This window comes from Passer montanus, unplaced genomic scaffold (assembly GCF_014805655.1).
Source record: "Passer montanus isolate IOZ18808 unplaced genomic scaffold, ASM1480565v1 scaffold1, whole genome shotgun sequence".
In the NCBI taxonomy this organism is placed as follows: domain Eukaryota; kingdom Metazoa; phylum Chordata; class Aves; order Passeriformes; family Passeridae; genus Passer; species Passer montanus.
This window is the reverse complement of record NW_024356504.1, coordinates 3188557-3203687: the sequence shown is the minus strand read 5'-3', so window position 1 is coordinate 3203687 and position 15131 is coordinate 3188557. Positions and strand designations below refer to the sequence as shown.

General features: G+C 41.1%; 1 protein-coding gene and 1 long non-coding RNA gene across 11 annotated transcripts in view; one reads left to right on the top strand and one right to left on the bottom strand.

Moving 5' to 3' along the window:
* INO80D (INO80 complex subunit D) overlaps positions 1–6359 on the bottom strand; it is a 46440-nt gene extending 40081 nt beyond the window's left edge. For 6 of the 8 annotated variants that reach the window (XR_005626534.1, XR_005626518.1, XM_039698631.1 and 3 more), the window contains exons 1-2: positions 5747–6359; positions 4593–4662 (exon numbers count right to left, since the gene is read on the bottom strand). The gene's annotated coding sequence lies outside the window, so the exon portion shown is untranslated. Of the gene's footprint in view, positions 1–4592; positions 4663–5084; positions 5451–5556; positions 5596–5746 lie in introns of those variants that run through there. The other 2 variants (XM_039698804.1, XM_039698718.1) reach the window with 2 other exon arrangements.
* Positions 6360–6379: 20 nt separating this feature from the next.
* On the top strand, positions 6380–15098 carry LOC120497767. Of its 3 annotated transcripts, XR_005626577.1 has the most exons (3): positions 6380–12001; positions 12511–12593; positions 12953–15098. It is a non-coding gene; the product is annotated as an uncharacterized LOC120497767 (long non-coding RNA). The 3 variants fall into 3 exon arrangements; XR_005626570.1 differs by lacking the exon at positions 12511–12593; XR_005626572.1 differs by having other exon boundaries at positions 6380–12593.
* The last annotated feature ends 33 nt before the right edge of the window (positions 15099–15131 follow it).

The following is a 15131-nucleotide window of genomic DNA, read 5'->3' as shown; positions in this document are numbered from 1 at the left end:
CTGAGGAGAACTGAAACTGCACTTAGCTAAACAGTGGGTGGGGAGAAATTATTTTTGTCCCACAGGATTCAGTAAGAGATGACGGAAACACAGACTTCCCCTGGAAAAAGCAAATGCTTAAGCAGCTGTACTTCACTATAAAAATATCAGAATACAAAACTTTCTGGAAGCTGTTTTCAATTTTGCATTTATACTCAACATTGAAGATGTAGGAAGGTTCAACAGAAAAAAAATTTACGTCTGCATGTGCTCAAACTAACTTTAGCCACAACCCGTGAATGAGAAACCAGAAGCTGCTTCTTGAGGAACCTAGATTTTCCTTAAACAACTGATTCTAAATAAAAGATTTTGAGCTAGTAAGAAACAACAGGGCAAAGAACAGAAGGGAATCCAAAAATGCGCGCCCTTGCGAAATGATGTAATACTTGACTGAGGTTTAAAAAATCATGGTAGGGAATAAGGTAAATACAGAGCAGTCATACCAGATCACAAAATACTCCATCTAGGGGTACCTGATGAAGTTAGTAAGAGATTGACTCAAAACATATCAAAGGAGTATTTCTTCATTTTTACTACTCACAGGCACTGAACTGCTGGAGATCGCAGTCACATGAGACTATGGAAGCAGACAGTACCATCAGATCCAAAAAGGCAATAGAGAATTTCATGGACAATGGGAACATATTGATGCCCTCGCTAGCATGGCCAATTTAACAAATATGGGTGGTGGAGGAGTAAGAGAAGAAAGCACAAAAAAATTGTCTGGGCTTTAATGCCTTTCCTAAGTTGCATCCCTTATTCCTACTGCCCAAGACAGAACATTAGGTTGGATCCAAGCTAATCTGAGCCAGCAGGGTATTTTTCACATTCTTATGAGGTTATCACTAATATTTGTAACTTCATAACACATTCACTTCTCCCCTTGTCCCATTTTTTATTCTTGAGCAGCTGACTGGAAGAAAATCTCCTCCCTCTGGCTAAAGTCCTATCTGGACATGTGAAGAAGAGTAACAAACTTAGCACCCCAGCAAGGTTTTACAGCAAGGACAGGCAGGACACAGAGCGAAGTCACACTCTGAGACATCAGCACTTAAGAGCAGAGCTATTTGTCCTGCTGAGTGCAGCCACTGGTAGTCCATAAGACAACTGAAGGTGGTTTGCACAGTGACTGCAAAAAGAGAAATGAAAGATTTCAATACACACAGATACACACGTGTCCAACTGCCAATACCTACTATCACCCTCTGGAAGAAGCCAGCTTCCAATTTGCTTTTAGTACTGGCTTCTCAGTACAGGCATAATCAGCTCCCTTGCAGTGCACATCAGCTCCAAAGACAACACAGTTGTAGCTCTGCACTCCACATACCCTCTCCCAGAAGAGTTAAACAGTCCTTCAGAGAGGCTGGAAAACAGTGCAGCAGCAAACTTTGGAGGATGATCTTTACTATACCATACCCAAGTAGCAGCATTATGTCATACAGAAATCTGGTACCTGACATTGTGAGTAGTCTACAGGGAAGGTAAAGGCTTACTCACTAATAGAAAGCCCAAAGCACTAGAGCCTCAAAACTCAGATGGGTAATTTTGCACAAATGCTGTGCTGAAAATATTAGAGTATTTTAAATCATGTGGGTTGATACATTCTTAAACATATGCTCAGAACTTGACATTCAATGTACGTAAGACCCTTTTAGGCAATGGAATCCCCAAATGCATTGTAAATTGCAAGGCAATTATATGCTGCTGGTTAAAAGATGTATAATTAAGAGGACTGAGCTCAGAGCTTCACACACTGCATCCAAACAAAATCCACAACTACAGAGGTCTTTACTGTGTTGTTTGCATTTGCTAATAGTAGCCTAAATTTCATGTTAAATTGCTTGGTGTGTTCATGACATCTCACAGACAAGGTACAATCATCTCCATAGATTCCCAAAACCATCAGCTTGGGGACAGAAGTAGAACATGGATCTAAAAGAATCTCAGCTTCTCCACAAGCACAAATAACATAAATACTAGTTTTGTCATTTCCACTTGACCAAGAAAGAACAAGTACCTGTCACTGTCAGACCCATTTCCTGAAACTGAGCAAACATGCGGAGTGCAAGATGTTTGGAAGCATGGAATTTCATCCATTCCAATATGAACAGAAGCCATAAAGTTCACAACAAAAAGACAGGCACTTAAAGCTATTTTATAGCAAAACTTTTCAATCAGTGTTAGTAAAAAGTGTACTTCTAAGTATGAATCTAAAACATTCATTTTCTCTATTTCATAGCAACTAATACCTCTCTTTGAAATGTTTTGTTCTATCAAGAGAAGCTGTACCACATCTAATTGTGATCAACATCAACACCACAAAGTTATAACTTTTGCCCCTATGCTGTGATCTAACCATAAGTTTGGCTTAGTATCAGTCTTTTAACAGCTCAATTCTCTACCACACTCAGCTACCAAACTAAGAATGCTGTAATTGTAGAAACAAGAGACTTTTTGTCAGTAAAAACACTCAAATTGAGACAGAGGACACTGGGAAACAACCAAAGCCAGCTACCAGAGTTCCTGTACAGAACACTTTCATTAACTAGAGTACAGTCCTTACCCAGGAAGGCCTCTGAAGTGCAGGTAGTGCAACACACATGCAAGTACCCTGACAGATCAAGGCATTCAACATGTTAAGATCTTACAAGATATTTTTAGTTACCACCTGGAATTGTATTTTGGACTACTGTTTTCCATATGTTAAGATCTACCTAAGAAGAAAGAAGCAATATTGCCCTCATTCTGCCTTTTTAGAAAGCTTGTTACTTCAGTTCTGGCAAAAGGCAGTTTACATTGCATAAGGATGTCCAATACATTAACAGAAATGCAGCAGAATGTTTTAGGCAACACTGGTGAAACAGATTATGCTTTAGAATATAACACAAGAAATACAGAATTAAACTTAAGCATTATTCCTAATAACAGCAACAGCTGGAGAACTTACAGACTTGTAACTGGTTAGAATAAAGAGCAGAAAACATAACTAGGAGGAGGAAAATAAGAAGTCTGCTCACAAACTGAACAGGTTCTTTTTGTTTTCCTACACCACATGAACTTAAGCAGGAATTTTAATTTCAGCTGATTCACTCATCTGTACCTCATAGTATCTTACAGAAAACCTGACAAAGATAGCCCTAACTCTAAAAAACAACAAACATTTCAGATTACGTATTTTAGAAACTTCAGAGGATTTCTAAAGAAAAAAGACCTTACATAGGAAAATTTCTAACTACTACCAAGAGTACATTCCTACAGATTTCAAACACGTAATTTCCTAAACACGGCTATTCCTGACCTAAGGTTCAAGATGGGTTCTGTATCTTGAAAGTCCTTTGAACAAGGATTTCTCTATTTGAGCAGGTCTCCAGGCCCCAGTCCTGCTATCACATCCTCAGAGGGAGGTTGTCATGCACAGTTATTTCAATGTAGTTATAAACAGGCCTGGGTTTTGCCAGGATGAGCAGGGCTGCAAAGAGGCAGCCTTCAGGTACAGCAACAAATGGACCGTTTATGACACTGCAACATGGCAGAAATGTACTTTAAAAACATTATCTCAAAATACCAAAAGCAATATCCTGAGATGAACTAGAGATTAAACATACCACAACACACCTTGCATCTGTACTTGGGGAAAAAAAAAACTAAGTCCAAGTCTTTTATTTATTCAAATAACAGATAGCCTGCCTTTCCAGATGAGGTTAAACAAAATACCTTTGTCTTATTTTTAGTCCCAATACTACAAAGACAAATAAACTTATTTTCTCACTATACAATATCATTCTTGCTTTAGTAGGAATACTCAATAAATAAACCAATAGAGCTCCTCACAGAGGAGCCTTTCAGCAGGTATAAGCTATTTGAGTTTCAGTGTGGTCTTAAAATAAATTTGTACCTCCTGATGATTTACCATACCATGAGAACATGGTACACACAGTTCTGTAGGACCAGGTCCTCCACACAAATTCAATCACTCATCACAAAAATACTGAACATCAAAATAACCCCCAGTAGGTAAATTTCATGTTGCTTTCTGTAAATAATTTAGCTTTACAATTAATAAAACTTGTGTGATCTTGGTATGTATTACAAACAATTCATGCAAAAGAGACTGAATGTCACCAGTTTGCAAGTGACAGCTTCACAGAGAACACAAGTGCTCCAGTTCATGAGCAGTGGTACCTGGTGGGTATGGCCTGGGCATGGAACACTGTCACTACTATGGTGAGCCCATAGGGGAGGGCACCTGTCTGCAGGGGAACAGTGCATTGCCCTAATTTTGTCAATTTTATTTTAAAGTCTCCCAACCCTCAAAATCTGAAAGACCTTAAAATAAACCTGCATTGCACGTTGTTGAGTAACAAAGTTAGAACCAACTCTATGTATTTTAATCAGATGGTATAACATAAGGCTTTAAGGTGAGTGTCACTATCACTTCCAAAATTCACTTGGGGTTACTTGTACAAAGCCATTACAATTTTGACCTAAAAGACATTAAGGAATATTTGACTGAAACGTGCCACCTCCCTCATTAGAAACCGGAGCTAGTTCACCTGTGCGGGGTGAAGTGCGATGTTGGGTCTTCCAGTGCACTCACTTCACAACTACCAGACGTTCTTTTCCCTGAAAAAAAGGATCCTTTCATTTTCGGTCCTGGAGGGCAGCAGCACCTCACACAGACCCCCAGCCCAGCGGGACCCCGGCCCGCAGGGACACGAGAGGGGAGCAGACAGAGCCCTGGCCGTGCAGGGGCTACCGAGGCGTCCCCTCCCGGGCAGAGGTGCCGGCGGGCTGTGCCTCCCGTCCCGCTAACGGCTCCTGGGACAGTGGGGCGGCCGAGGGACCCCGGCCCGGCCCCGGCAGGGCTCAGGCAGCCGCCGGCCCCGGCATGTGCCCGGCACCGAAGGTGCTGCCAGGGCAGCCCCTCGCCCCTGCCCCTCGTTCCGTGCTCCGGGGGCCGGCCCGGGCCGCACGTGCCGGCAGCTTAGGGGGCGGCGGGGACACTCCGAGGGCTTCCCCGCACCCCCAAAACCGCCCCCCACTACCTCCCAAAAAGTTGTGCGGCGAATCCACCCGGCCGAAGGGGGTCACCGACGGGGGGGAAAGGGGGTACGGGACGGGCGGGGGGGAACCTGCGGCCGCATTCCGAGGTGCCCCCGTCCCGCCGGCACCGTCCCCACGGCCGCGGGCGGGGGGTGGCCGGCGGCGGCGGTGGGGGGGTAAAGCACCCCAAAAACGCTGCGAAACTTTCCAGGCCGCGGCCGGCGCAGCCCCGCGGGACCGGCACCGCCTCCGCCGCGGCGGCCCCGCACCGGGCTGGGGGAGGGGGTGCCCCCCCACCCCGCCACCGCTCATTAAAAGTCATTTCGGCAAATTAATGCCGCCCCCGTCCCCCCGTCCCGCGGCCCTCTCGCCCCGCTATCTGCTTCTGTCCCCCGTTCTCCCCCGCCGCCCTTCACCTCCCGGGCAAAGGCGCCGCGCCCCGACCCTCCCGCTGTGCCCCGGCGGCCGTCTCACCCCCCTCCGGCGCTCCTCCCGGCGCCCGAAAGCTTCAAAAACCCCCCTGGCTCCCCGCACCCCCTACTGCGGCCTACGCCGCTCCGAGCGATCCCCGGCCTCGCGTAGCCCGCCTCCCCGCCCGCCCTGCGCCCTCCGCACCGCCTGCCGCGCTACGCGAGCCCGGGGATGCAGGCCGGGCCTGGCTTACCTTTCCAGCTGCTTTTTTTTCCCTCCTCTCTCTCCTCTCCCCCCTTTCCCTCTGTTGGGCTGACAGATCAGAGTTTCCTCCCCAGCAGAGGGACTGGGAATGTGCTCGGGCTCTGTGCTGCGGAGCTGCTGCCCCCCTGTCTCTGAGAAGATCCTGCTTTTTGTGGGGAGGAAGCTTTGGGGGCTCTTTTATTATTTTAAAACTACAAAGTGCTCAGAGGGTAGGTGATTATTAAGGGGAATCCCTGAATATATTCTCCAGCAAAGAAGGCAGGGCTGCTGGGGCTGCTCAAGAAGAGAGCCAGCAGCCTCCTATAGCACCACTACAGGCACTGAGAGGACATAACATCAGAGAGCGGCTCCTCTGCCCTCCAAAACAACAACTTTCCTACCATCTTGGAGGTAATAGCGAGGGAGAGAGGGAGGGGGAAAAAAAGTACAGAAGGTTTTTATAAAGTGTCAATTTGGAGGAGGGAAACAAATGGCCAAAACAAAATATTTTATCATTTGCGTGACTTTTTTTTTTTTAATAAAAATAAAATACAAAGGCTCGTGGCTGAAGAAATTATTTTTTTAAAATAATCTGTAAAGATCAACTGCCTGGGAAAAAAATTAAAAGAGGTACGGTAAAAAATATATTTTTAGTAACTTCGTTGTTCTTAAAGCTATGTAATTTTTTTCTGTATTTTAAAGTTGATAACTTCTTTGTCATTTTGTGATGGTTCTAAAAATTAGTGTGTAATTGTGAAAGTTTGCGTAACTTTTTTTTTGTATTCTTAGTCTTAGCAAAGAGCGGAGATAGATGTCAGATAGTTTGATGTAACTGTACCATAACATCTTTCTCTCTCTCAAGGCATTGTAAATAAAATTGGATCTACAGGTAGGAAAAAAAACCATATTTTTTTTAATTTTTATTTCTTTATTTCTTTCTAGAGTAGGCTGTGTAGAGAAACGATGGGGGATTTAATGTGAGTGAGAGGAACCTGGGATAGCTACCTGAGAAATTGTGCTGTCATAAATTTAGCATTGTCTGCCCTTCAGGATGGGATGTGAAAAAACAGAACTCATAGCAAGAAATTTGGGGGCAACAGTTGAGTTTTGTTCTTAATGTTTTCATAGCACTTTGCAGCCTTCTAAAAATCTGTTTCTTTTTAAGTTTTGTTTTGATTTAGGGGCTTTGTTCTTGATATTTATGAATGTTATTGCTAACTTATAGTTGAGGAGTGCTGTAAATTTATACTACAGTGTCTTGTAATATAAATTAATATTACTTTTCTTTGTTTCAGATTATTTTATTAGATTGTAAAAAATATATATTAGATTGTAAAAAAATAAATGCTGTCAAAACAGTGTCAGATGCTGTGGTGTATCTATAGGTGAAGACGCTGATCACTGTATTCAGCAGATCTGTGATAATGTTTCTTGAAGTAGTATTATGCACAGCCCTATTCAGAGATGAACTGCAAAGATGTCTTTTTATTTGTCCCAGAGGAAGAGGAAATAATTAGGAAACTAATGAGCTATACATTATGTTTTTTCCATTGTAAAAATTATTCAGGTGGTATAGACTAATTGAACTGCAGTCAGACTAAGGTCATACGGATGACGTACTGAATTACTTAGTGTATTATCAAGCTCTTCCTCTCTCCTGCCAAATCTGAAATATACTGGTTTAGTTCAGTTCTTGTAACCTTAAAAAAAATTTTTAAAAAATCCCATATTTTAGGTATATCCGCATTTCGAAACATACTTTGAGTTTGCCCAGCCTGCATGGTGAGTGTAGTTCATGTGTTCATAGTGGGCTTTTCATTTAGATAAATAGGTTTCAATTAAAGTATAATTAAAAGTCAGCTGGTCTTTGTGTCAAACTGTTTTTGTTTAGCAGAGTTTTTTTAGATTATGCTTAGTCTACCCAGCTCATTTTTAATAATCCGGAGTGTTGCATTCAATGGAATCATTGCATGGGAAGTGTTTTTCCGTTATTTGATTTTTTTTTCTGTTTTTCAATTATTAGTCTGTTAAATGGATAGTTCCGCTGATGTTAGAAAACAACAAAAAAACCCCAAATATGTTGCTCCTATATTGTATTTCCAAAGAGTCTGTATTTTGTATAAAGTAATGCAATAATTAGGGTCCTTCATAATTTTACCAATCATTATTGTATGCTTCAGAGCATGAAGCATGATTATTCTTTCTGTAAGCTGTTTCAGCAAAAACTACTTTTATATCCTATACCTAGAATTCATTACAGGAATGACAGGGATTACAAATGTTGGTCAGATGCAAACCCTTTGAAATATTGCAAATAAATTGTCTTAATTAATTTAGGAATTCAACAAATGCAGCATAAATTAGTATTTCCTTTTCTTTTATTCTAAATAGAAAAAGTTCCAGATTCTGAGCCCAGTTTTGCACATGCTTGCAGGCCTTACTAACACTTACTAATTCAGAAGTGCTTGAAGAGTCACTGTAGTTCCTTGCATAAAACTCCTACCAAGTCAGTAGGGTTTTGCTACAGTACCAAATTCAAGCTGCTGTACAAAGTGATTTCTTGTATTAACCATTGTGTTAAACAAGAGAATTATTGCTTTTAACTTAATTCAGTAGTTCAGCATAATTCAATTACAGTTCAAGTTCTCTTCATTGGGCTATTTAGATGGTTTTTGTGTTTTAGGAAGAGAGGCACACCAGGAACAACTAATCTATGCTGCATGTCTCTGTGCTACTCTTAAGAATATCTGTACAGCACAGTTAATATCTTGGAACTGTATTTTTAAATGGGATGCAGGTAATTCAACATTTTAGAGAAATGGCTATGAATTCGCTTGAGAAGCTGAGCACAGAAACAATATTAAACCTTTTCTTGGGCTTATGTGTTTTCCTTTGCAGATACTGACTTTAGTCAGATTACTTGCCTGCCTAAATTTAACCATGCGTCATGGTAGCATTTCACATTTTGGTGACATCCTAAGATCTAGTAATTCAATCTTTTTAAGGAGTAGAAAATAAAGAGGAAAAATTTGCCAGATATTGGTGGTGTGGACTATTGTGTAATGATTCAACAGAGAAATTAAAAATTTGTACTTCATGGATAGATAAATTTATTTAACAAAATTTTATTTACCTGAGAGTAATTTCCTTTTCGCTAACTTACTAAGAGATGCAAATATTATTTTCATTGTTTTGAGAACAAATTGGACTCTGAAATTTCTAAAGGACAGTGTGTAAACCCAAAGCACGAAAGGTCCTCTGTACAACATTCAGAATTGTATTCTGGAACTTGCATTCTTCAGAATGGGTCTGTCTGCCTTGATTTAAATCCACCTCATCCCTTGACCAACTGCTCTATCCACTAAACTTATTGTACACTTGAGCACAGAGTGGTCAGAGAACATTAATGTTCTGTAAATCACAGGTTCTGGCTAATGAGGCATTCTGTGCTGATGTGTCTCACCTGTGTTAGTAGTGAGACAGGGCAGTGGTGCAGTGAATAAGCTTTGTGAGTCTAACAAAGCAGTGAAATAGGTGCTTTAGGTTGTACACCAGTCACTGGAGGAGGCTGCATCAAGAAATGAACCTTGACTCTCTCCCAAGGTCGTACGCACCCTGAGTGCAGACCTCAAGAATTTCTGGAGCATGTCTTAGACTGTGCATGTGGTGAGGACTCTCAGGTTCTCCACAAATAGTGTTACAATGTCAGCATTTTGGTATTTTCTTGAAAGACACATTCTGAGGAAACAGTTCCAATGTCTTCAAATGCTTGCTAAAGGGATTAGCAATTTATTTAAAATGCAGGTGAATGTTGTGAAGGGGAAGAACAACTCTGAGTGTATAGCTGTTAATTCACGATCTTCTATCTGAAGAGCCACATTTGTATAGAAGATCTTGTCTTTAGGCATTTAAAGACTGAAAAGGGTGAGAAATTAAATAAAACCCAAAGTTATGATACATTCTTCTAAGCAATGTCTTGAGCAGCTGTGATGTGGTATTAGTTTGTGTAATAGTAGCAACTTCTGGGGTAAAGCTAACCATTAAATCCTAGCATATTAGCATTTTTGAAAAAATGCTTATTCTTATTTTTCAACATTTCTTTAACATGAAAATTTTATAGCAACCAACTGCGTATCTGGGTTTCAGTTACTCTGCTGCAGTTGTATGTATTTGATAACCAGCATGCTTTTTGACACTTTTCCAAACCACAAAGTCCTTACGTTAAAAACACTGTCCATGATCTGAGGATTTTTCTCTAGGAAATGTACCCAAGTTACAGCATAAATTGGGCTTCTTAAACCAGCTGCTAAACTCCTTCATACCCATGCTTTAGTGCACTCCTGTGTGGCAGATAGCACAGCTGAAACTATAGGACATGCCCTATATACAGCAGAGTAACTTTGCTTTACTTTGTTTAAAGCCCCAAATGCTAGCAAAGCAACACAACATACCCATGACTAGCCTCGTTTTCCTGAGTGTTAGGGGCTTCATTAAAGCTTTTTTCAGCAATGGGAATTTTGCTGTGGGTTTCAGTAAGAGTATAGCTGCAGAAGTATTTAACCAATTGGGAACAGATGTATGCTAGCTATTACATGATAATATAATTAATTGATAGTGAACTGTACTGAAAATAGTAATTAACTAAGACTTCACTAATCTGTTCTTCATTATCAATGTGTATTTTAATCTGCATTAAATAAATGGTATTGTCTTCCTAAAGCTCAGCAAAGACAAAACAGTAAGACTGTTAATTGTGGGAAGGTTGTCCAGAGTACGTTGGGCATCTGTGGAGACCTCTTTAAATAGAGGACAAATTAATGCAATAAGCTGTCCCAGCAGAATGCTCTAATACCTTCCCATTTCACTGGGAAGCCCTCTGTTAATTCAAAGTATACTATTTTATTTTTACTATCTGCTTCTGTCTATTGATATTTCATTAACTGTAATTGTAGTGGTTAAGCAGCTCCACACTTTACCAGCAGTCCTCTCTGCCATTAGTCCAGTTATACATTTATATTCAGGTTGCAGAGGGTCTTGGTCACCACTGCAGGATGGAAAGATGAGAATTCCTGCTCTGGATCAAATCAACGGTCCCTTAAGTCTTCTGAGAGCAGCTTCCAACAAAGGTGTGGAATATCCTGTGATGGATAATTGAGAAGTAAAAGGGCATGCAGGACAGGATTTTTCTAAAATAGTTGGAGCTGATCTAACATCAAAGCATAAGGCTTAATTAGTGTCTAGGGTCATGGGATTCCAGTGGATTTTGAAAGTTTTTTGTTACACATGAAGTTTTTTGTGCTTAGTATGTTTCTTTTTGATACATGGTTCTCATCTCTGATCCATTTCAAACATAAACACAGGTGTACAGATGATGAGAAGAAGAAATAAAACTATTTCTTTGAAATATTAGTTAATTATGTTCAAAATTCAGCATTGGCTGAGTGAGGAGATGTCTCTACTACCTCTTAATGCCTCTAAATCTCAGTAGGCTTCTCAGCATTAGGCACTGTGAATAGATGTGTACATATAGCTGGAGGAAAACATAATTATTAACAGTGTTTAGCATAGCAGGCTTTGCTGATTATGGAATCACTCATTTTGTTTGAATTCCAACACTTTATATATGTTATTTATGTCTCTCTGGGCCATCTTTCTGTGGTCCTGAGCTATGGAGAGTTGGAATAACCTGGGTACCCCTGGACACTTCACTGACATCATTCTATCAACTAATATGTGTTACTGTAAAGTGTCTTTTGGATAAAACCTTACACAACGGAAAGGACCACGACTTGTGTAAGCCCACACACACAGTGAAGGATTTGGTGTTCATTTCTGATCTAAGTTTTCCTTGTAACTCTGTAATATTCAGTATTTTGTTCACAAAAGTACTTGTACCCATTTGGCATTTTATGGAAAATAATAATAATCTGTTAACATCTATTAATAAATTGAAAATTGTGTCTTGTGTTTGGCTTTGGTTTTTTTTGTTGTTTTTAAATAGGAATTTTAAAACTTCTCAGGTAATTCTAGGAGAACTTACACATTTTGATGTTTTGTGGGGTTCTTGTACTCCTTATCAAAAGCTTACTGCAGTTGTCAGGAACATCCTTAGCTTTTAGCCACTCTCCAGAATTCCCATTTACTTATTACTTTTTTTCCATTTTGGTAGTCACCATGAAGTCCTCTTCTATTTGCTTCTCTTGCTTTCTCTGTCTGTCCTGTCAGCACATTGAGAGAGTCATCTTCCAACCCTTCACCACGAAAGGTAATTTCATCTTACTGCATGTTCGAAGGACAACACAACAAATTATTAGGAGACTGTCTTGTTTTGGGAGAGGATGTTTTGGCTTAGCCATTGTTTGGAGTATTTTATGAGGAGCAGGGTTGTGGGGACAGAGAAGAAGTTATATTACCTTTCCCCTTTGGATTAAGGCTGATGCTGGTCTGCCACGCTGCTTTTCCTTTAGAGGAAGACCCTGAGCTATTTTTCTGTTGGTTTCAACATTAAAATACAGCATATCCCCCAATCAAGCATGTAGCAAATTGTCTTGCAAGAATCTTATCAGCCTCAGAAGAGGCACTGATCCAAAGTCTTCTTGGGGAAATGCTACAGACACCTTCTTTTCTGCCTTGAGCTATGCTTCAAAATACATTAAAAGTAAGTCAGTTCCAGCTATTTTTATGACTGGCCTAATTTTGCTGGACATTTCAGAGTCTTGCTGAGGACATGCCTGTTTGACTTGAATTCTGTTATGTTTCTTTTTATTGGAACAGCTCACTGCACTGCCCAGGGTTTTAAGCACTCTCCCTTTGGAACTACAGGGATGCACCCATGGGATGCTGGTGCTTTCAGTAAGGTGGCTATTGAACAGGGTTTGGATTTTGTTTGGGGGGGGGGATTTGTTTGGTTGGTTTTTGTTTGTTTTGAAGTGACAGCTTTACTTAGATCCTTAAATCTGCCTGAAGTTATAGATTCTCATTAATGAATGCACCTGGCTTAAACTTGCTTGAAAGTGTAACTGCATAGTATGGTCTTACCTTGAATTACAACACCCTTTGCCTTCTCCCCACATCCACCTGCTGAAGACAAGACTACAAAAAGGCAAGGTCTAATCTAAGTCTGGGGCTAATAGTTTGCACACCAGAGTCCTGTTTACACCGGGCTGTGCTCAGGGAGGAGAATACTTAATGACCAACCCCATCCATCTCTCTCCAGACACACTGCTGTTCCCTGGCAGGCAGTACAGGCAGGAGTGCCCAGGAGCAGGCGAGATGAAGGTTACTGCACCCGAAGGAAACTGGCCGTGCACCCGCTGAGAAGTTCTGCCGGTTGGCCACCAGGTGGAAGCAGGGCTGCACTCGGGGAATTGCAGGAACTGCAGCTCCTCCGGGGCTGCGCTCAGCTCCAAAACAAAGCGCAACAAAGCCCCTGCCCACCCCAGCAGAGTCGGGATAAAGGCACCCACCAGCCTTGCAGGTGGGGTGAGCTGCATCAGCACACTGCCGGCTCAGGCAGTGTGATCACCTGGCTGGTCTGCCCTTACTGTAACCACCAGGAACAATACTCAGAGCATGTTTATCTCCCACCATCCCAGCTCTTCATCACCACTTTTTCATAATTCTCTAACCTGAGGTTGCAGCTTCAGGACCAGCAAGTAGCAGCAGTGACTGTAAACTTTTTCTCTTAAATAACAGAGGTGAGTTGTGTGAATAGCCCTGTTCCTGTCATTTTTGTTCACATATTTGCCCAGCCTATGTCACTTCCGTGCCTTGGCAGACCCCTATTATGTTTTTGTCACTAGCTTGGTAAAAGTCTTCATGTGCACCCACTGTCCAGCCACCAGAGCAAACAGAAGGGATAAGGGGTGGGCTGTGCTATAAACTTGGTGGTTAAGAATGCTAATTTAGATTTCTCTTTCCTATCTAGTTTCCAACAGTCAAATGTATAGAGAACCTTGCTGCTATTACCAAGTTTGGCTGAAAAATTCTGTACTTGACTAGTTAGGTGAGAGAGAGAGAGTAGAAACAGACAGAGAGCACCACATGTACTTCTTCCCCTTCTTGCCTTTCTTGATAAAGGCTGGACAGTTTTTGAATAGAAACAAGAATCGACTATATATACTAATTGAAGGACATAGAGCTATCAAAAAAACCAAAAAGCATACCAGAGTTCCCAAAGTTATGCTACAACCTTTAAGGGGAAAAAATCTAAAGCTTTTGAACCTCTATAAATTCTGAAGTGATAACTGACTTGTTGCACAGCTGAAGTTACTCCTCTGTGTTTGTACAACACGGGGTGGGGGAAGAGTGAAAAGCTTTTTTATCTTACGAGCCTGAGAACCAAATGTTTTTCTGAATATAGTATTCAGATACACCCCTTCTTCCTATTTTTTGGCATATATCACACACATTTTTCTTTTGCTATGTGCCAATAAACCCCTGCTCCTGCTAAAAAAGTAACATTCCACAAGGACAGGAGGAAGGTTTCACGCTGGACTTGCTCCTGTGAACTGCCACATTTAAACCAGACTGCAGTCTCCCTCGCTGCCTCGCTAACATAGCAGTATCTCAGTAAAATGAACAGTTACCCTTTTCTGCACCGCCACGAGAACTGACCCTGTCCCTGCTGGTAACTGAAAATGGCAGGCTGAGTAAAACCATGTCCAACACTGAACACTTAACTGGTGTGAGGACACTGTGATATACCAGGATAACCAGGAAGAGTCTTCTCCCTGGGCAAAAGGAAAACAATGTTTTAAAAAGTTACATGTTTGTTACTGAGAAATTTTAAGCATGGACTAAAAAAGGAATTTTATAAAACTAAGACTTCTACAGCAGCACCCCCATGTATGCAGTATTATTCTACACTGAAAAGTGTAGCTTTGCCTCATGCAAAATTAACACCTTTCTTTTTAATAATACAGTTGGAAATTATGACTTTATGATACAGTTCCCATATTCACAATTCCTGGAAAAATTACACTGAACTTTTGTAGGCAGTTGAAAAGGAAGTTATCCTTCTTCCAAATTTACATTAACCAGCATAATACAGAGGAGAAAGTCACTGTTCTGAAGTTATTCAAAAGCATAAAAAACCCCCAACCACCCAACTAAAAAATACCACAGACAACCCCTTCTCCTACTTTGCTATATAAAGATCAATACACAGAGAAACTATTCTGAGAATTTTTTTTCTGTATTTGAACTGGTATAAAGGCCTTTAGTCTTTCCACTATTTTTTAAAGCAGTTCAGTATGAGGAAGCTGTGTAAAGGCTGGTTTGTTGTTTTTTTTTTCCCACAACATCAAAATGATTTGTATTTCCTCCAAGAACAGTCTCAACTGAAACTAAATGAAGAAACACACAAGTATCCAAAGCAGAGATAAGTCTGAACA